The sequence below is a fragment of the Adiantum capillus-veneris genome, chromosome 5, assembly GCF_014529385.1.
Source record: "Adiantum capillus-veneris isolate H3 chromosome 5, ASM1452938v2, whole genome shotgun sequence".
Taxonomy (NCBI): Eukaryota; Viridiplantae; Streptophyta; class Polypodiopsida; order Polypodiales; family Pteridaceae; genus Adiantum; species Adiantum capillus-veneris.
This window is the reverse complement of record NC_140935.1, coordinates 133,760,816-133,784,000: the sequence shown is the minus strand read 5'-3', so window position 1 is coordinate 133,784,000 and position 23,185 is coordinate 133,760,816. Positions and strand designations below refer to the sequence as shown.

The 23,185-nt window shown below is 45.1% G+C and overlaps 1 protein-coding gene across 1 annotated transcript in view; it reads left to right on the top strand.

Moving 5' to 3' along the window:
* The first annotated feature begins 860 nt into the window (after positions 1-860).
* LOC147458141 (uncharacterized) overlaps positions 861-23,185 on the top strand; it is a 111,291-nt gene continuing 88,966 nt past the window's right edge. Inside the window, exon 1 of the mRNA XM_086512876.1 lies at positions 861-1,249. The gene's annotated coding sequence lies outside the window, so the exon portion shown is untranslated. The remainder of the gene's footprint in view (positions 1,250-23,185) is intronic.

Here is a 23,185-nt window from a genome sequence, read left to right as displayed (position 1 = left end):
ATGCTAATTACTAAGCTAAGCTATGCTAATATGAGTGATTATGTGAGGAGATGTACATCTTTCTCGTAAGAATACTCTCTCTTCCTCTCAATCTACTCTCATACCCCGGTAGCTCTCACCATCTTCGAAGGTGTGTGAGGTCTTGGGTCTAAGACCGTGAGGGAATTGATGTTGTGTTTGATAAGTGTTTTGCTTAGTGCATGAAGTTTCCATCTTCATTGCACTAGCTAGTTTTGAAGGAACAACTTCTTAATCTCATTAGGAATCTATTCTAATGAAATGCTCACTATGTTCATGCTATTTTCCACTACACACAAGTTACTAGGCCATTAAACGTTACAGATTCTTCAAAAAGAGATACTTACATTAGGTTGGTAGTTACAATAGAGTGCTTTTAGAAGAATTTGTGTGTAGAATATAGAAAGCTCCACAAATGATACCTGCATTCATTATGAGAAAAAGAAAAAGTTAGTACTTCTCTCATAGACTGGAGGTGTCTTGTAAGTGGGGCACTTGTTATTAATGTCCACTATATGCTAAACACAAAGAGAAAAAAAGTATTTGTTTTTTTTGTTAAACTTGAGTAGGGAGATCCATGTAAAATTGATTGGTGCTGTAAGGCCCAATGAGAAAGTCCTGCAAGCTAAGAGCCTCAAGATCAAAGACCACCACCTTCATATATAGTTGAAGGTGCTCCATGCATGAGAATATTGACGAGGTTTGAAGGTAGTTATAATTGTAGAATGCGGCGGTGAAGGAGTGGGAGTAGTGGCAGGGGTCCGATATGCACTATTGCTGCACAATCTTATCACATCTGTGGCCTTGTAAAACTTGCTAGTTTAGCAGGAAGTAATTGGGGATCCAACAAGCTTCCTTCTCCCTCGGAAAAAGTGTGATATAAACACGGCCCTAAACCTTCGCGTAGCAGTAAGTTAGCTCTCTCTCTCTCTCTCTCTCGCACGCGCGCACACACACACACATGACGTCAGTTCTCCGCCGTATGCCACGTTTGTTGTCGTCAAGGTCAAGGCGCATGTTCTCCACCGAGCTCATGACGCCACAGTAAGCGAGTGGATACATTACAGTGCGGAGACTGCTGAAAGAATCCAAACAAGCCGAGGCAAGACTGCTGACAGAAGCCAAACAAGCCGAGGCAGAGAAGGGGTATCTTAAATGCCAGCAGGTAGAGCTTTCATTGGCTCTTGAGGACGCACGGAAGGAGCTACTGACCTACAAATATAAGTTACAGGTATGTTGTCCTGACATTGCTCTTTACTATCGGATAAACCTGAAAACCAGGCCAGAGAGAGAGAGAGAGAGAGAGAGAGAGAGAGAGAGAGAGTTGTAGAAGGAAGTCTGGGCTTCTCTGCCGCAATTTATTTGAAGAATGGAGGAAAGCTAGTAGAGCATGAGTTGGATACACATTAAAAATAGAAGTACAAATATATCATGCACATAATTACCATATCCTACAATCAATGTACTTCTATATATTGCATCTAGGGTTGATAGGTTACTATATGGTACTACTCGTATGCCATATCAATGCAACATGTTTTAGCTCTACATTGCAAGGCTCTTCCCACCTAGTACCTTATGTGTCCTACAACTATCACCATGGACATTCAATCTCAAAAGAACTCCAACTCATCAACGAAGAATATTCCTATGTAAAGCTCCCACAATATTATTGATCCCTGTCAATGCACGCAATCGTTCAATAAACAACTTTGATGCGTGTCAACTCACGGCCAAGTGTGACCAGCTCAACCTCCAAACTAAGGGAGCGGAGCGAAACCACAGCCCACTGCGGGTGATAGTACTAAATACAAAGGAGTGCGAGAGAGTACAACCTTGCTCCCTCAAGACCAGTTCTTTGAACTTGCACCACTCAAAACGTGCTCGCTGACCCTTCTTCAAAACATACAGCTCTCGGCGTCCCTTTTGGTCAGTTCGTAGCGTCCAAGACCCGTGCTGGGCATACTTGGAACCCTATAAGGGGCGATTGCACCCTGCTGTTTGACGAATGAAAACTTGTTGTCTGAGCTGCTCTAGGAACACGCAGGTCCTAGAGCAGCTCCTAATTCCCATTCACACGTAACTTACCACCAACGATGTTGAATAACTCAAGGGGCCTTGCCCACGCACTACCATCCATAAGCCATCTTCTTAGAAGACATGAATCCCGCACTATTGGTTCCTTGTGGGTTACGAGTGCTCGAGGCCTCGAGAGTCGAAATCGCATCAAAGGGCTGAGAGTTAGTGGAGGGTCTCGAGATGTCCTTTGAAAAGAAGACCCGTAACAGGCTATGAGCATCAAGAACCACACTACAAGGCTTTTGCATGCATGGCAATGGATGATACATGGTACTTAGAGGCTAAAGCTTTCGTCAAGGCAATCAAGCCAATCTACGAAGTTTTATGCATCATTGATATGGAGGGCAGCACTATGGGGTTGCTCTATGAGTACATGGACAAGATTGGAGAGGCTTTTGACAACAATGCCTCCCTTTCTCACTAAAAGTAAGCGACTTTTAAAGTTTATGGCATAGTTACCGGGGAACGCCCCCTAGCCGGCGTTCCGGCGTTCCGGGGGGCAGTTCCCTTCTCGAACGTTCTGAAACGTCCCGGAACGTTTGACGTTTCGGGTGGCCAGTGCAAACCGGTTCCGGAACGTTCCGGAAAGCCCCGGAACGTTCCGGAATTCCCTTGGAACGACCAATGGCTACAAACAAATTTGGTAAAAATTGAAAAAATTGAAGTAAATGTTTGGGCTTCTTTTTGAAGTGTGCAAGGCCTCAAGGACTCATAAAATGCACCCCCTCCCCCTTTCTCTCCACAAGCTAATCCTCAAGGCTCAAGCTCTCTCCCTCTCACACTCTCAAGATCTCTCCCTCTCAAGACTCTCTTTCTCAAGGCTCAAGGCTTTAGGCCTTCAAGCTCTCTTCCTCTCCCTCCCACTCTCTCAAATGTCTCCCTCTCCCTCTCACTCTCTCGAGTCTCTCTCATCATCTAGTCATAGCAAGGTTGAATGGTCTTCAAAACGAATTTTTTGTGAGTATTAAAGTCAAAGCACTCTAATACTCCTTGTATTTAAACACAAGGAGCTAAAAAATGCACTATTTGGGTGTTTTTTATACCTCCCGTTCCGCGCCGTTCCTGTTCCGGACCCCTAGCCGTTCCCCTGTTCCGCGGGGATCTCGTCGCCGTTCCCGTTCCGCGTTCCGGGTAACTATGGTTTATGGTTGTTGATTATAATTTATGTATAACTTATGGGCACTAACGATATTAGTGGGGATGCCGTGGTATTTAGTCAATACTATGCATGATGAATTGATGGTTATATTGTCTTGTGGGTGGCTACCATGTGTCTATACCTTGCGCTTTTCTTTAAGGGTGAATCTAGGCTTATCCTGATTTGTGAATTCATCTAGGTATATAATTTATGTAGAATTGTGTGTGTTTATGGTTACAAACTTATGGTTTATGTATTTTCCAATCTAGGGTTGAGGAGCTCTGATGTGTGTAGAACACAGGATGGGATTGGTTTCATAGACCAATCCATGGTGTCGCACATGTATTGCATCCGTTATGGTCTAGTCGAGAGCAATATCATAATGAGGAGCTAGAACATGGCAAGTGGAGATACGCAGTGCTACAAGCTTGGACACTCCAAGGGAGAATACAATAGCAACACACGAACACAAATTTAAAATCACCGAACTTTACTAAAAGAGAGAGAGTCGGCACAGCACAGCGGAGTTCCCCGCCCATTGCTCACATCAAGGTACAACTCCCGAGGGTCCTTTGCTCTCACACTTTGCATCTAGATGTTCTGCAGCGAGGCCCCAAGGGTTCTTTATAAACAATACAAGGGTTGCCTAAAAGTAGAGCCTCAAAAGCACTTTCCCAAGAGCACTAAACCCCAAAAGCTTTAGGTTCAAAGCACTTCATCCCCAAAAGCATTTGCTCAAAAGCTAGCGCTAGAAATTACAAAAGCAGCAAGTAAAAATTACGGAAATCCGTACAGCCTGCCAAGTGGCACCAACAGGGCAAAACGTGAAAATCCGTACGACCAACCACGTCAGCATGTGAGCGCAATTTACGAAAATCTCTCCAAAGTCCAAGCTTCTATCCTTTAGGGTTTTGGGTCCACGGCCAGTGCTTCATAAGTTCTTTCAGTTGGTCAGTTCAGTCTCTCTTGTCCACTCGGCTATTTCTCTTCTAGTTGGTCATGCCACATCATCACTCTGTGACATTCCCCCCTCTAATAATCGCCTTCAATTATGCCTGCAAAAATAGTCAAAGGACCGAAACTCTCTTTAGTAGATACTGACTCTATGTACTCATACACCAAACTCCACCAATCCAACACTTCTACAAAGACATCAGTCACTAATCAATCGCATTTTTGTCGAGGGTCTCAAATACAAATCCTGATCATTGTGACCGTTTAACAATCACATCCAGACCGCACTGATCTCTTCACAGATGTCTTGATCTACTAAATCTTGTTACTATCAAGTTTATATATTTTCATTTCACATTGCGACGAAGCAAACCATGCCCATGAACATCCCCAGAAGACAGTACATCCACATAGCATGCAATGCACAAAATCACACACTTCGTTCATAATGAACACCATGCTTCAATCATTAAATCTAGCCATCTCATTTTGTCCAAAACTCTTGATACACCTAGATCATTGTGCAACCATCTCATCCTTCCGGAACTCTTGATGCACTCACACTTGTATCTAGTTATCTCATCCAGATAGACATTTTGATGTACTTCAATTCACATTCAGTTCTCATCTACTTAGCCATCACATCCAGATCTCGTCGATCTCTAACAGATGTCTAGATGCACTTTATTTTCTCGAGTAATTTCTTTTTATTGAAATTAGGATATTTAGAGATGTGCACTTGAACCGTAAGGTTAGGAACTGTAGATCTACTTGATTTATTAAAAGCCATCAGGAACGAAAAACTCTGATGCGTCATATGATGGGTGACATTAAGCATCGCGAAGGGGTTTTTCCGTTAGTTCGGTAGGAAAGACCGAGAAACGAATAGTCCTGATGCGTCGCGTGATGGTGTCACGTGACACATCCCAACCCTATGTGTCCGTGGACAAGCTACACCATAGCAGAGTTCAATCAGTTCAATCAAGTCTAGATTAGCAATGATCTGACACTTTTGTGAGTCTATTCGTAGACCGTGCATGCCCCGTCACTTACATAGATGAATATCCTCCGGTTGCACACAACATGATCATTGGAATTCCCATCAGAATCCATTAGCATCACTTAGGGGAATTTTCCAGTGCATTTAACCTATTTTCCTATTTATTGGGATTTTCACTTATTATTTTTAAGTGACTTTCCAACAAAAGTAGGTAGGGCAATTTTGCTAAGTTAATATATAAGCAAACCCAAGTTAGCACTTTCTGGCAGAAGAGACAGCAGGAGCTTCCCGCTCAATAGGCAACTTCTCAGCAGTACCCCCCAGCAGTAGACCATCGCCATACTCCCACCTCTGGCGTTTCCTCTCTTGCAGTCATCGCCATCAACCACAGTGCCCTAGCGTTAGCAGATTCTTGCAGATCAGCCCCATCCTCTGTGTTTCCTGCGACAGAATCACTTCAGCCCTTAGCGTTTTTGCAGCAAATTACTAACGCCAGGATCTCATCTACAAAGCCTAGCATTTTTGGTTTTTTGAACCCAAAGCATAGTTACCGGGGAACGCCCCCTAGCCCCCGTTCCGGCGTTCCGGGGGGCAGTTCCCTTCCCGAACATTCCGGAACGTCCCGGAATGTCTGACGTTCCGGGTGGCCAATGCAAACTGGAACGGCCATTCCGGAACGTTCCGAAACGCCCCCGGACCGTTCCGGAATGCCCCTGGAACGGCCAACGGCTACAAACAAATTTGGCAAAAATTGAAAAAATTGAAGTAAATGTTTGGGCTTCTTTTGAAAGTGTGCAAGGCCTCAAGGACTCATAAAATGCACCCCCCTCCCCCTTTCTCTTCACAAGCTAATCCTCAAGGCTCAAGCTCTCTTCCTCTCACTCTCAAGATCTCTCCCTCTCAAGACTCACTCTCTCAAGGCTCAAGGCTTCAAGCCTTCAAGCTCTCTTCCTCTCCCTCCCACTCTCTCAAATCTCTCCCTCTCCATCTCACTCTCTCTCTCTCTCTCTCTCTCTCATCATCTAGTCATAGCAAGGTTGAATGGTCTTCAAAACGAGTTTTTTGTGAGTATTAGAGTCAAAGCACTCTAATACTCCTTGTATTTAAACACAAGGAGCTAAAAATTGCACTATTTGGGTGTTTTTTATACCTCCCGTTCCGCGACGTTCCCGTTCCGGACCCCTAGCCGTTCCCCGTTCCGCGGGGATCCCGTTGCCGTTCCCGTTCCGCGTTCCGGGTAACTATGACCCAAAGTGCCTAGCGTTTTTGGCATGAGAAAGACAGCATCAACATTTTTAACTTTCAGCCCTTAGCGCATCAGATCCACAGCATTTCTGGCACTACGACGCAGTAGAAGGACCACCCCAAGATGGTTGCAGATGCTCCCCCATTTTCAGCCATAAAAACGCAGTCAAAACAGTCATTTTCAGCCACTGAAACAGCCCCGAAATTCAGCGATTAGAAGATCTCAGATTTCAGCCACGAAGTCGCCGTCGTCATCACCGTCGTCGTCATCGGCATAGTCCCATTGCATCAGTCCATTGCATTCGCATTGTACACCTTTGTGCAATCAAAGTAGACCACTCTCGCCGACGAGAGTGGGGCCTTCAGAGGAGGGTTTTACAACCTCTCGGGTGTCGTATCTCTTCTCTCTCCTTCTCTCAGTCTCATTCACTTGCACGCACAATCCACTCACTTTGTTCGTGACCACAGCACTCTACAAGACGGAAAGCTCTCTCTTTCCTTAAGAACTAAAAGGAACCTTGAGCAATAAAGATCACTAATCTTGAGAAAATACAACATTCATTCCGCTGCACCTAACATTGGTATCAAAGCTTTGGAAGTGTTCTGCATTACTCAAGGAAAGAACCACAAGAACCACAAGATTTTTTTTTTGCTTGTTGCGATCGCACGAACCCAAGTTTACTTGGGCGTGGCGATTCCTAATCGTGTTTTGTTGAAGAGTGACAGGAATCCCAAGAAAGAAGGGCTTGTCAAGCCTCCCCTCGTGTCTCTTTTCACTCATTGAGAGCAGACCGTGCACTTAGCGGCCGGGCAATCGACGTGAGATGGGAAAAAGCAACCTTGGTGTGAGCGCAAGGCCGCCAAGGGGTGCGTCCTCAGAAAAGGGTAGAACTCGGGTGAAAAGAAGATCCTTTTCCAATGCAATTTGCAAACGAAAGAAAACCTCAAGAACCCCAAGAACCCAAGACCCTCAAGACTCAAGAACCTCAAGAACCCAAGATTCTCACGAATCAAGGACCTCAAGAACCTCAAGAACCCAAGTTCCTCGCGAGCTTAAGACCCCAAGATCATAGTGCATGGTCGTCACCCGAAGCGGCATGGATACTTCGCATTCAGGTGATGAGCATGAGAGAGGCGACGAAGGATTCTCCCCACCAGGAGATTTTTCCAACCCTCCCCCTTCGCCATCTACGCCAGACCCTATGGAGGCAATGATCAAGCAGATGATGGCCATGATGGATAGACAGGAAGACAAGCGCCTTGCTCACGACCGCGAGCGTCTTGCTCACGACCGCGAGCGCGACGAAAGAAACGCAAGATTTGCCGCACAACAAGAAGAAATCCGACTTGCTCTCGAACGCGAGCGCGCTGAATGAAATGAACGAAAAGCAGAAAAGGAGGCCGAGCGTGAAGCTCAAAGGGAGCTTCGCAATCAAGAATTATTGCCAAAATCCTAGCCTCGAAGACCGAACCACCCAAAGATCGTGGGAGTTCGTCCAGTGGCGCAAGCCACGACGTGGATTCCAACCATCCAGTTTACAGAAAAGTTGATTTTCAGTAAGTATGACGGTAAGATGGATGCTACAGTTATTCATTCTTGGTTGCATCAATTTAATGCTTATTTTGCGACAACTAAGAAGACAGGAAATAGCAAAGTTTTGACGGCAGCTATGTACCTTGTCGGTGATGCCATCAATTGGTACCACGCATGGCAAGAGGCACAGCTGGTCGCGCACCTAGAGATAGCCGACGATTTCACGCCCCTCTCTTTTAGTTGGGCTGATTTCCAAGACAAGCTTAAGGCGCGGTTTATGCCACCTCAGTACCTCGCATGTTGGTTATGTCTTTTTCTAATCGTGTTTTGCAGCTAGGTACCCAATTACGCATGTCGGATGATGAGCGTAAAGAGGATTTTCTCTTTGGATTGGACGAGTATATCAAGTATGATGTCGAGGTATTCGATCCAATCGATCTCAACAAGGCGGCAACGATTTCTCTCGCGCCGGAGATGAAGCACAACAAGGGAAAGCCTAAGGAGAACAAGACTTCCATAAGTACTTCACAAACTCCTCAGAACGGTAAGAATGATAACTCTTCTAACCAATCTTCCAACAGTATCTCAACAAAGAATTCTTCCAATGAATCTAAGGGTAAAGCTAACACAACTGCTAAACCTAAGCTTACTCCAGATGAAAAGGTAGCACAAGGAATTGTAGGAGGATACATCACTTCGGAAGAACAAAGCACTTATTCTAAAGAAGGTCATTGTTTTCATTGTCACATTAAGGGTCACATAAAAAGAACATGTCCTAAGCTTGAATCGAATGAATCTAAAGAACCCACAGCACCCAGTACATATGTGAATGCAATGAATGATAACACGATTGTGCCCAAAGTTTCTCAGGACCCTTCCATTGATGATTCTCTCATTAAATGTTATGGTCGTACGTCGGGGCACCGTTTTGTCATATTGTTTGACCCAGGTAGTATGCATGATGTGATCAGTTCCTTTCTTGTTGAGAGAGCCCGCCTCGAAGTTAGTCTGAGATCTCCTATCGAGGTCTCTGGCTTTCTTCCCGGTATGGACGCTCTCGTCATGGAGGAGTGCCTTGATGTGCTATTTGCAATTCAACAGACTGCCTTCACTAGAAGATTTGTTGTTTCTCCTCTCTCAGGATGTGATATGATTTTAGGCATTAAATGGTTTCGTGAGACTGATGCTGTCATAAAATTTGCGGCTAACACTATAACTCTCAATGCCGACAATGATTCTCCTACTTTCTTTCATGGAGTGGATACTTCTTCTTCTCCATCTCTCATTGCTAATATGCAGGACAAGATTGAAAGGATTCAGGATAAGGAGATTCTCTCAGTCTCTCTTTCTCCACAGCATGACACACAGGATTTACATGATTGTGTGAAGCATGATGGTGATTTGATTGACCATGATTTCCATGATGATTTGGATGATAAAGACAAGCATGATGAATTGCATGAACAAGATGTGATTGTTCACAAGGATGATGTGTTAGTGGATGCTTTTCCTAGCGAAGCTAACCTCGCTGTAGATTTGATCAATCATGAAGATCCGATCTTGGCTTTCGAGTCGAGGTCCAAAGAACCCCCACAGGACGATTCGATCATTCAGGACGAACTGATCTTGGCTCTCGAGCCTTGGTCCAAAGAACCATCACAGGAAGTATTATGTGTTCGCATGATTGATACGCACGCATTGTTCGAGTGTTTCATTCGTGAAGGTTTCTTGTATTTTAGTCAACATCGTTATGTGATCCCTTTTCCTAGGCATGACATATTGTATGTTGAGCATGTTTCTCTCATGGATGAGCACGAATGTATGCGGATTGTGCATGAAAAGCTGAAAAGTTTGTATGTAAGGAAGTCACATTCCATGTCTCTTCCTTGGCATGACACAGTTTCCGTAAGAGCACATGATAGTATGAGCACCAAGCATGGGCATTTCCATTGTGAATTGCCACAGTTGATTGATTTCGATCAAATAGAAAAGATTCGATCTCATTGTTTGCATGTGTTTCATGAACGGGTTGTCACTCCGTCTCTATGTTCATCTACATTGCATACACAGTCTTTAGCGAAGACAATATTTTTTTCCTTCACTTTACATGGAATGGGTATGTTCATGGTTTTGTGTTGGAGATTGTTTCAGGAATTTTCAGCCATGGAGATTCTTGAAGACGAAAGAAGCAGGACTCTAGACGAAGTTGAAGCACGAAAGGAGCCACATAAGACTTTGTGTCGCTTTTGGCGTGGCCCAAAGAAGCAAGCGTTGCATACCTTTATGAAGTTGTAAGGTGCAGCGGAATGAATGTTGTATTTTCTCAAGATTAGTGATCTTTATTGCTCAAGGTTCCTTTTAGTTCTTAGGGAAAGAGAGAGTTTTCCGTCTTGTAGAGTGCTGTGGTCACGAACAAAGTGAGTGGATATTGTGCGTGCAAGTGAATGAGACTGAGAGAAGGAGAGAGAAGAGATACGACACCGAGAGGTTTGTAAAACCCTCCTCCGAAGGCCCCACTCTCGTCGGCGAGAGTGGTCTACTTTGATTGCACAAAGGTGTACAATGCGTATGCAATGGACTGATGCAATGGGACTATGCCAATGACGACGACGATGACGATGACGACTACGACGATGGCTGAAATCTGAGATCTTCTAATCGCTGAATTTTGGGACTGTTTCAGTGGCTGAAAATGACTGTTTTGGCTGCGTTTCTTGGCTGAAAAATGAGGTTTCTTAAGGCTGAAAACTGATGGTCTTTATGGGCTGAATTTGCTACACTTTAGGTGAATGATGCCGGTCTTAATTTGCTGTTGAAATCCAAAAACGCGAGGGCTGAAATTGGTCCTTCTGTCGCCAGGGTTCTGCAAATGCAAAAACGCTAGGCTGATCTGCTGTGTCGTGATGACGCCGGGGCTGATCTGCTGTGCACAAATCGCCAAGGCTGATCTGATGCAAAAACGCTAGGTCTTCTGTGGAGAAAACGCCAGAGTAGTCGCGGGGGTTGGTCTTGCTGAGAAGTTGCCTGTAGAGCAAGGTGCTCCTGTTGCCTCTTCTGCCAGAAAGTGCTAACTTGGGTTTGCTTATATATTAACTTAGCAAAATTGCCCTACCTACTTTTGTAGGAAAGTCACTTAAAAATAATAAGTGAAAATAACCAATAAATAGGAAAATAGGCTAAATGCACTGGAAAATTTCCCTAACTGATGCTAATGGATTCTGATGGGAATTCCGATGATCATGCTGTGTGCAACCGGAGGATATGCATCTATGCTAAGTGACTGGGCATGCACGGTCTAGAATAGACTCACAAAAGTGCCAGATCACTGCTAATCTAAACTGACTGAACTGACGGAAACCTATGGTGTAGCTTGTCCACGGACACATAGGGTTGGGATGTGTCACGTGACAGAAGTTCAAGTACCGCTCGACCCACACAGCAGAGTGGGCCGGCGAAGAGTCCCTTCCAGGATTCGGGATGTTGTTGGCGATCTCCCTCGACGCCATACAGTTCGGTACAAATGACTCACTTTCAAAAGGAGGGGATGTCACGTGACACATCCCAACCCTATGTGTCCGTGGACAAGCTACACCACAGCAGGGTTCAGTCAGTTCAGTCAAGTCTAGATTAGCAGTGATCTGGCACTTTTGTGAGTCTATTCGTAGACCGTGCATGCCCAGTCACTTAGCATAGATGAATATCCTCCGGTTGCACACAGCATGATCATCAGAATTCCCATCAGAATTCATTAGCATCAGTTAGGGGAATTTTCCAGTGCATTTAGCCTATTTTCCTATTTATTGGGATTTTCACTTATTATTTTTAAGTGACTTTCCAACAAAAGTAGGTAGGGCAATTTTGCTAAGTTAATATATAAGCAAACCCAAGTTAGCACTTTCTGGCAGAAGAGGCAGCAGGAGCTTCCCGCTCAACAGGCAACTTCTCAGCAGTACCCCCCAGCAGTAGACCATCGCCATACTCCCACCTCTGGCGTTTCCTCTCTTACAGTCATCGCCATCAACCACAGTGCCCTAGCGTTAGCAGATTCTTGCAGAGCAGCCCCATCCTCTGTGTTTCCCGTGACAGAATCACTTTAGCCGTTAGCGTTTTTGCAGCAAATTACTAACGCCAGGATCTCAGCTACAAAGCCCAGCGTTTTTGGTTTTCTGACCCCAAACTGCCTGGCGTTTTTGGCATGAGAAAGATAGCATCAACATTTTTAACTTTCAGCCTTAGCGCATCAGATCCACAACATTTTTGGCACTACGATGCAGTAGAAGGACCACCCCAAAATGGTTGCAGACGCTCCCCCATTTTCAGCCATAAAAACGCAGTCAAAACAGTCATTTTCAGCCACCGAAACAGCCCCGAAATTCAGCGATTAGAAGATCTCAGATTTCAGCCACGAAGTCGTCGTCGTCATCGACATAGTCCCATTTCATCAGTCCATTGAATTCGCATTGTACAGCTTTGTGCAATCAAAGTAGACCACTCTCGCCGACGAGAGTGGGGCCTTCGGAGGAGGGTTTTACAACCTCTCAGGTGTCGTATCTCTTCTATCTCCTTCTCTCAGTCTCATTCACTTGCACGCACAATCCACTCACTTTGTTCGTGACCACAGCACTCTACAAGACGGAAAGCTCTCTCTTTTCCTAAGAACTAAAAGGAACCTTGAGCAATAAAGATCACTAATCTTGAGAAAATACAACATTCATTCCGCTGCACCTAACAGATGGGGTGACGGGAGCATCGGAAAGGGAATATCTTGTTGGTCTGGCAAGAAACCCGAACTTGAAAGAGGAATACGCGTAAAGACGCAAGCACAAGAATAAAGATGGGTTTTGAGAAGCTTTTCTTAAAAGGTGTTATAATTTAATGAGTTTTCTAGGTAGACCAGATGCTTGCCCATGAGGAATCTATGTCTGTATTGCATTTGTGTATGTGGTTGCATTTAGGGATGCCTGGGAAGTGTTGTGACAAGCATTGTTTTTAAATTATAATGTTTTATTGAGTTTTTGGGCAGGTTCATACCAATTTTAAAATATGTTGGCCGCCCACTTAATAATTGGGCAGCCACTTAGAAAATAAAGCAACAAAACCAGCCAGCGAATTCTCTCTCCCTATTTGGGGTATAACAACAAAAAATAAAAATCCGCCGCGATCTCTACGCGGAAGCCTCCGCTTAGTTATTCCTGCCGTGGCCAGGGAGCTATAAAAGCATCCCATGCCCTCACTCAGAGGAAGGAGTTGCCAGCGCCAGCAAGAGAAGACTCTGCTTGCCAGAAGATGCAAGAGATCGCGAGACTACGAAGCACAGAAGTCGCTTTTTCCGCACAAGATCGACAGGTATCTATTTTGGATTCGCCATACGAATTGTTGTCCTGTGTTTGTGTGTGTGTTTGCAGGTACTTCATTGCGAAGGACAAGTAGGAAGGCTTTGACCTACGCTTGGGAATTTCGGGAACGGAATACGAAAATTGTCTACGGAGTCTCGACTCCAAGTACAAACGGAAAAAGAATTGAGAGCTCGCCTCTTGGATTTCCCTTACGGGAAGGAACGACCATCGAGTCAGAGAATTAAAACGGAGGTGTTTTCTTCGGTTCTTGTGCTTGTAAAAAGATTCTCCCTAATAAAGGATTCTCTATAAGGGGGGGGGACTAGCCCATCTTCTTGTCCCAAATAGTGTGTCGAACTTCTCCCTCAACTTTGTTTAGTTGAAAGATTATTTATTTTCATCTTGTTGATTATTTGTGTGCGCTCCCATTTGTGACAATGGTATCAGAGCTTAGATTCCTCTCTTTCTTTGCAAAGGATGATGATTCCGAGAAGGAACGGAAAGAACCATGACAAAGTCTATCAGTTCATGCACTTTTTTTTTTTTTCCCCGAGAAAAAGATCCTTCTATTAGTTAATGAAAACTGCCCATAGGGCTACATCCACCTCTGCAGGAGAGGGCTACAACAAGCATGATGGGGAGACTCTCCCAATGAAAAAACAGCATATATACAATGGGGCTAAATCAAGAGATGGGAGGAGGGAAAAGCCACACAGGTGGACAGTAGTGCCATCTGAGCACCCCCTGGACCATGGTGTAAAAAGGCCCAGGGCGCCAGAGTCGAAGGAAAGCCTCTCGGCGCTCCCGCATGTGGTCGGAGCTGCCCTCTGAGAGTATGGATCAGCTCTAGCCAAAAGTCACGAACAATCTCTGCCGGTGGCATAGGGCGAGCCTCAAAGATGCGGAAACAGCGGGCCCGCCAGATGAACCAGAGAGCTAAGCCGCTGATGAGCTCCCAACACTCCTCCCTCTCACTGCTCCACTCCTGTGGAGTAAGATTTGTAACAGGCTGGAGTGTAGGTCGCCCCCCCTGTATCACTATCATCCTGCTGGTGGAAGATAGCTCAAACTGAAGTGCCGGGCCCGTGAGGGTGGACCAAGCTGCGGTCCCCCAAGTGTACTGTCGAGCCGTGGAGAGGGCAGGCATCAGCCGAAGAACTCGTAGCCACACCTGCTGGGCCGAGGGACAGTCCCAAAGACAGTGATGCTGACTCTCCACCAACTGGTCACAGGTTGTACATGCGGCCGAGAGACCACTATGCACAAGCCAGCTCCCAACTGCTGTGGCTCTGTGTGCAACCAACCACTAGAACAAAGTGACGCGCCTCGGTTGTCTGGAGTCCCACAGCCTCTGCCAAAAAGCTGCCAAGAACTCCACTGTGAGGCCCTCCTCCTGCCAATGACGTGCTGCAGCGGAGCGGGCCTCTCTCTGCGCTGCAAATATATGACGTCCTAGACAAACAGTGTACTGAAAGAAAGGGACTCCTGGGCGGTCTGCAGAAGAGAAGGGGTCCCTCCATAGCCACTCACCAGGATCCCACTGCACTCGTGCCAATGGACAACACTCCGAAGCCCATAGCCTCCAGTGCCCTGTCTCAAGAGCTGCTGGGTCAGGGTCTATGACGCATGTCCTCCCACAGATGCCCACAACACGGATCCTCTGGAAGCAGCACTCTGCTACCTGCGGGGCCTCTACTGCAACTCGCCGTAATCGTCCCCCACCCTGAAGCTCGAAGAACAGGGCTGGGACAGTCTCTGAACAGGCCCTGACTGAGATGAGAACCTCCAGTCGTGTGAAGGCTCCCATCCATCGGGGTGCTACTGGCTCGAGAGGTGTGAGCCGAAGATTCCTTGTGCACGGCGGCACTTTTCCAATCCTTTTCTTTCTGCGAGTTATTTCCAGACGCCCATTAAGTCTCTTCCTTACAGAATCAAAAAAAATGATTCACCTTGCGAGCATCAATGACGCCTTGCAAAATCTCAGGCAGATAGGATTCTAGTTATAGCATTTTTTGAACGTACATTCAAACCCGGTTCACAATAGAGCGAATCCTCTTTGATTCTCAGGGATGTTCTCCCATATGTAATTCTTACCATTTTGAAACGGTTGGCAAACTATATTCTTACGAACATAATAGTTCGAATTTATTCCAGCAACGTGTAAATGCTACTTGACCTGCTCATGGAGAAACATATACCGCAACCAAAAGTTGCTACTATAATGGTAAAGGCACATAGGGTACTCAATGATCAACGACCATCAAAAACCTCTTCTCCGTAGAGAAACTCAAATTCCTTCTACGAACACATCTCAAATAGAGATTCTCGTGTCGAAAATCCTTGCGCGCAAAGGCGCTCAAGAGAGTATAATACAAACTCCCGTCGAGTTCTTAAAAGGACATTGGTTCATCTTATTCCGTTCAGCAAAAAAAAATTCAACTGGTAGATGACCCACCTTGGCATAGGTCTGCATCTTCGTGTGTTATCCATGTACCCAAAGGTGTACATAATTCTTAAGTTGTGTTAGAGTTTTGGTGAACCTGGTAAATTACCTTTCCTTCGTAAGATCCTTAGAGCAAAGACGCTCAACTTTACGATCCCTTGGCTCGATCTTAGAGCAAAACCCGCTCATTAAATAAACTAGGATTTCAATCCTTGGATTCCTCGAGCACAGGCCGTAGTTGTCACTTGTTCCTTCCCTCGTAAAGAGAGTATTCATTCACTTGTGTGAAAAGCACTACCATGTCTTCCCTGACCGGGTAGGGAGTGTTGGTTCATAAGCTTAGTGAAAGCTTTTCTTGGTTGAAAGCTCGGAATGGTTCCTTACTTTCTGCCGTCCTACCCGCAATAGCAGCTAATTTGTTGGTGAACTACCGGATACGAGATCCGATAGTTGACCTTCCGATGGTTGAGCAAACTAATCCATCGCATAAAGCAATGTTTCAACTCAATTCTACTCTCATAAACACTCGAGAGTGATTGTTTGTTCTGGTTAGACACATGCATATCTCGTGTACAAAAGAAATACGCAGTTTATGAATTCCTTGAAGATTTAACTTTGATCAAAGACCCGCCCTCTCACTTAAAGTTTTGAGGGTCAAAAACTCATGAGTTAGATTGAATTCCCTTACTCCAAACTTTCTCCGGATAGCTATGTATCCTTCGAGGAGAGGTAACTAAAATTCGTTGTTTTTTGTGTTCAATGGTTCTCGTCCCACTGTGGGGATTGTATTCTATGTACACTAAGGTGTACACTTTCAGCTTTGATTGCTGACTCCACCATCTGAGCAAAGTATTTTGCAGATGCGTCTATAAAATTTGGACAAAAGTCCTTTGTTGAATTTCTTTATCTTTCTTTCCTTAGAGAGGATCAAGAGTGGAGCTACCTTGGCAAGAGTGAACCACTACTTGCTTTGACTCACTCGTGTTCCTATTGCGCAAACGGATCCCAATCTTCTTGGATGCCTTTCTCAAAGCGTAGAGGAAAAAAACTTTGTCGGAAAATTCAGCCTTGAATTGAATCCAAGTCTTGTTGTAAGTTCCTTGTAGAGCTTTCGTATACCACCAAGTACTTGCAATCCCCTTGAGATGTTTGGTCACATGCCTCACCTTGGAAGCTTCTCAAAAATTGCCGTTTGCAAAAGCAACTTCAAACTGTCGAATGAAAGCGGTAGCTTTCGGGGCATCTTCCGTTCCGTCAAAATTATCAAACTTGACCGGAGTGTTTCTGAGATTTAGAGACCTTCTTCATATCCTTCCCGGAATGACGGGATTTCATGGCTATAGTTCTGGAGTGACATTCATGGATATTTTTTGGATTCTGAAGGATCTCGAGCATTCCGCTCCTTGGATTCTCTAGGTTCTTGAGCATCATGCTCTTGTCGCCTTCTCAGAGAATCCCAAGTCTTGTGTCGACTTCTTGCAGAGAGAATTATTATTTTTTCCAACTCTGCAAGCTTTCCTACTCCCTCACGAAGAGGAAGTACACCTGCAATCAAATACTTAGAGATCATAACATGAAATCGTACGTAACGCAACTCTGTTCTCGAAAAAGAAATTCCCCGAAAGAGATCTCTACAACGAAAATCCTCTCTTCCAATCCTACACACAAAAGAGGTGTGTTCTCGGGTTCCTTCTAGTAAATCAGCCTCGTCTACGATGTTTATGGGCTGAAAACAGAGAAAAACAGCAGCTTGTCGCGATGGAAACACGCCCCGTAGGCACTTCTTTGCGATGGAACTCGCGCACTAGGTCTTGGCGACATCGCGTACAATTGGGACAGTCATGGGCATCACCGGCAAACGTCTTCTTTGCGGGTGAAGTCTGCAGCAGCATCTCCTTCTTGCAAAAAAAAAATGATCCTGTCCTCTGAGTGAGGGCATATATGCTTTTATAGCTCCTAGCCCCACGGGCATAAATAGCTGCTCGTGTAGAGATTGCGGCCGTGTTTTTTTTTTTTTTCTTTTTTTTTCGCTGTTCTCCAAAAAAAGAGAGAAAAACGCTGGCTGATCTGTTGCCTTATTTATCGGATGGCTGCCCACTTATTAAATGGGCGGCCGGCGTATTTTAAAAATAGTATGAATTTGCCCAAAAACTCAATAAAACCTTGTAAGTTAAAAACAATGCTTTCACAGCACTTCCCAACGTCCCTGGATGCAATCACACGCACAGTTGCAATGCAAACATAGACTTCCTCTCAGGAAAGCATCTGCTTTCCCCGAAAAGCAATCCTGCTTTCTCAGAAAGCATTTGTTTTTTCCTCAAAGTTTCCTTTGAACCCATCTTCATTCAAGTGCTTGCTTTTCCTTGTGCAGAATTCTAACACAGTTCGGAATTTCCTCTTGACTATGGATATCCCCTTTCCGATGCACCCATCACCCACCTTGTGACGCATCAGGAATACCCATCACCTAGTCCTTTCCTACCGAACTTACGGTACAATCTCCTTCAAGATGCTCTATGTCACCCATCCTATGACGCATCAGAGATGTCCGTTCTCGGATGGTCGGATACTTCTTTCCGATGCTCCCTGTCACCCATCCGATGTGACGCATCAGAAGTACGCGTTCCTAGTGACCTTACAGATATTCCCGTTCTCAGTGCTCCCGTCATTACTTTGAATGACGCACCAGGAATACTCTGTACTCAGATGTCTCCAGTGAGAAAAACCCTCTCACTTGAAATTCCAATAATTCATTTAGACTTATTTTTCCTGGTGTTCCAGGCGAGAAAACCCTCTCACTTATAAATCCAATTTAGCAACATCTGGTGTGTCTTTGTCAAGAGCATGATGTCTCCCCCCTCCATCACATCCTCCAGTGTCCCAGACTATGTCTAAAAAATCAATTATAGTTTGTTACTACAATGTGTACTTCCTGTGTTCAATGTAATGTCTCATAGGCCACGAGTCTCTAATGATTCGCCCGTCCTTGTAAAAGGCCCTCTTTCCTTGTCGCACCCTCGACATGCATGCTCTTCTATGTGCCACTTGCATCTTTGTGAGATCATCATTAAGAAAGATGGGGATCCCCTCCAAGCCTCGAAGGATAATCTTTTTTCTTTATAAAGATGGTTCTTGATGCCTCATCAAGGAGTGGTGGGAGTGGGGCACTTTCTCTGGTGGTGGGCTTTCCACGCCTTGGTGAAGGTGAGGGGATCATCTTGTGTATAACTAAGGTTTGTACACAAGGGGATCGCCCTTCAGAGTAGAGCCAATTTGCTTCGCGATGCCCATAATCGTGACATTGAGGCGACAAAGATTGTGCATATTGTCGTCTTCAAGGATATTAAGCACAATTTGAACGTCTTCCTTTAATTGTACTTCTTTGACATCCTTCTTGATGTTCTTCACTACTTCCACCCATCCTTCCTGTGTCACTTCCATCTTACCCTCAAGGGCTTCGTTGAGAGACTTCGTCAACTTCTCCGTTCTGGCTTCATTGTTTCCCTCTATAATCTCTCTATCTTCTCGGGTGGCGGCTGCATACGGAGGCCATTTTCTCCTTGAGAATGTCGCTTCCTCCCTCATCATCTTGCGGTCTTTCCTCTCTCCTTGGAGTGCCTCAATTTTTCCTTTGATCATTTCCCTGTCCTTCCATTCCTCTTATTCCTTCTTCCATGCCAACCTATGTAAGAGTGTTCTTGTATGTCATATTGTGTGTGCGTGTGGCACGGCTGGGGCTGCGGCTGAGGTGCAAGGTCGTGGCCTCCACCGTGGACAGCCTTCTCTAGGTGGCCCATCTTCTGCAAAGATGAAGCACTGGTTCGGGAGACCGAGTACTCCAACACTCTTCGAAACCAACCCCACTCATCCGAGGCAAGAGGATGACCTTCAGGAGGCGTGCGGGTATCTTCTGACCAAAACTACGAACACTGAAGGGCGATGCCATTCCGCCCTTGGCAGCTACTGATTTGCTAGCCGTTACGAGAGGTTCCTCGCAGAACAGTCCCGATGGCGGAGCCAATCCTGGAGAGAATGGAAGGTCTCCCCTCCGTAAACCCGGAAAGCAGACTGAGATGGGGGATGTCTGCCCCTCTCTACTAGCACATCCGAAGTCGGTCAAAACCGTTCCGCCACTGTCGAAAGTGGGCGCGTGATGCTCGGATAGCCAGTGGACTCATAGCTATGACCTTGGAGACCATCTCAGAAGTCTCGAACTCGATCTGGTAGTACCCCCATCCGAGGATCTGAACATCCAAAATCTTGCCCACCTCTGCGAGAAAGGCGGCCTGGAGAAGGTCTCGCAGCTCTCTCTCTGCTAGGACGGGTGCCGAGAACCTTGCAGATGACAGAAGTCGCCTGCAAGCGCTCTACCTCTGCGGCAAGGCTCGCTTGCTCTGTCGGCGAAAGAGCAAGTCGAATGGTGGGCTCAGCGGGGTCGGGCGAGGGGGCTTCATCCGAGTCCCTCTGTGGGAGCGGGAGGAGCCTCCATCTGTGTCTACTGCGAGTCGAAGAGGCGGACGGAGAAGAACAATCTGCAACCGAGGACGCCGAACACTTGTCTGAAGAACAAATGTTGCAGAGCCAGGCGCAAAAAACCTTCCGGGATAATGCGGACAAAGGGGGGGGGGGGCAGCGGGCGGGCTAGGGGGCAGCTAGGGGGGGAGGGCAGCGGGCAGCAGGTGGCGGGCAAGGCTGGGAGGGGAGACAGCGGCGCAAGGCGGGAGGGGGTGGGGGATGCAGCGCGAGGGCGAGGGGGGGGGGGCAGCGCGAGGGCGAGAGAGAGAAGGGGGGTGAGGGGAGGCCATGGCGCAAGAGGGGAGGGAGCGTGCTGCAGCAGCGAGCCCTTTTTCTATTGTTGGGATTTCATCAGTTCATGCACTTAAACAAGTCAAGAACAAATCAGTTTCATATGATCCGGAATTCCATTTCATAAAGTCATACAGCAGAATACTGTTAGCTCTCAGTATCCCTAAAGCTCAAAGAGACATCAGTGACTCTAGTATCAGAAATCGAGGCATCTGTTGACAAAGGAGCGGAGTAACTCCCCTCTTGTGCATACCCAGTTCACCAGATATCCGGCCAAGCTGAATTCGGGGTTCCATTTGGAATAGACTCTGCTAAACCAAAAGCTTCAAGGTAAAGTTTCACAATCTGAGGAGTATCTGCTAGGTCATCCTCCTCCATCCACTTCGCATCCAATGCAGGACAGTTCTTGAATTTATTTAATTGAATAAGACAATTGAAGAGCTACATGAGTGTGATGGAGAGGAGAAACACGTTTTCCAAACAATAGAATTAAGGAGAGGAAGCTTATGTTACCTGCCACCATCACCAAAACAAAAAACATGACAATGTTAGTGTTTACTTCCTACATTAGATGTCCCCTTAATTCATGTGCTTAAGAGCATACCTGATTAGAAGGATCCATGGAGAGTAAGGAGGTAGGTGTTGAGTGTTGAAGCTCCTTTGAGGTAGAGTGATTCTTACTTGCCCCTTTTCCCAGCATTGGATTTTTGTCTCCTATATATAGTCAGTGAAGCCACATGGTATTCACTCCAAAAAAGGTTTTAGTAAAATAAGGGTGGAGGCAATGTTTATGTCCATCAAGAAGGTATAGGGAGAGTGGGGAGTCAATAGGAATAAAGATATTCCTTGGGTGTTAACAACCAAAAGAAATATGCAGGCCCCACTTCTCTTATGAGGGCCCAAAGGCTTGAAAAGATTATTTTTATTAGCACAAGTCTTTTTTGGAGGGCTTACACCTATGAGTGAGAAATACAATGTAGAAAGAGAAGCCCTCCACCACCCACACTAGGACAATATGATATACCATTATTAGGGGCACTAGGCACCCCAAAAGGGGTCCTAATTCCATCCAATTATAATCAAATCCAAAATGAGTTGTGAGTTGCAAGAATGTGATGAAGGTGAGCAATCTCTAAGGTATCATCTAATGATTCTCCATAGCTTTGCTCTTTCAAAGCCATTTTGCAAAAAGCGTTAACTAGTGATTTTATGTTGTTTGCATCGTCAAGTGGGTAAATATTGCAAAAAAGGGTAGGTTTCAACTGGGACAAAATGTATTTATGGGCCTAACCCGATGGCCTATTACTTGCTCTTTTTTTAAATTTGATCGGGCTGCAAAGAAGGCCAATTTTCTTATTGATTAGATGTTTAGTAAGTTGGCCATTAGAGATGCATAGCTTAAGGTTAAAAAAGGTAGTGCAAGAACCTTCTATTTTCTCAATCGAGAGGCAATTATGATAGATTTTGTGGTGATCCAAAAAGTAATCAGAACCACTTGAGCTTATTAGAAGAATATCATCAAAGTATCGAGAAGGTGTACCAAGCTTGTTTGAAGTAAGATGCGATGCAGATAAGGTTAGGCTTTTTGCGAAGAAGTTAAACTCCAAGGAATGGAGATAATGGTTACACCATAAAGGGGAGCATGCCAACCCCATCGGCATCCCGACCCAAAACATTGTACAAACATGTTTATGATGACCCAAGTATTAAGCTCTGATACCCCTATTATCATAAAGGAAAAACCTAATTTGTAACGATGATTTGACCAAGAACCTTCCATGCATTTGGAGAATAGCTTTCCAAAAGACATGAATTCTTCTTGCTTTGCTAAAAAGGTATGGTTTATGAGTTTGTTGATGTAGGAAATCAATCCATTTTCCCCTAAATGAAGTATGTTTACATAGCACTTCTTTACATCTCCTGAGCATAGAGTGGATGCATTTTTTGGAGGTTGAGAATGCAAGAATCTACAATCCACCAAGATTGGAGGCATATATTATGACAAAGGATGGCTTTCTGGTTAAGATTCCTTCCTCTAGATTTTAGAGTGGGAAGGCATTCTTTTTAACAAGCATGCCATGAGTAAAGAAATCTCAACACGATAGTCCACAAGTGATCCATCTAAAAGATTCCTTATGGAGCTTGTAGATGGCAGTTAAGTAAGGTAGGGATCTGTGTAGAGGAGAAAAACGTGAAGTTAAAAAAGCATAGATAGAATCAAGCGTGTGTTCAATACCTAATTGAGAGGGTTTGAATTCCAAACCTTGTAAAGCGCTTAAGTGCTTCATCAGAGACAAACTTTTTGCAAATTAGAATTGGATTGTTTGCCGCTTTATCTATGCTGGTGATAAAGTACTGTTTTTCGACTTCCTCATTGTTTCCGCTTTATCTATGCTAGTGATAAAGTACTGTTTTTCGACTTCCTCAATCTCTTGTAAGAGATCACTGTAAGTGTCGTGTTGTCTTTTAATTGGTAAGTAATTAAGACATTAATCATACAATAACTTAGCGGCAATATGAAGAGAGAGATGATCAAGAAGAATAATAAACCCGAGTGTCACAATGGCATCAAATGCTTTGAGTAAGTCAATAAAAGCTTTGGGGAAGTAGGGTGGTTTTGTTATAATATGAC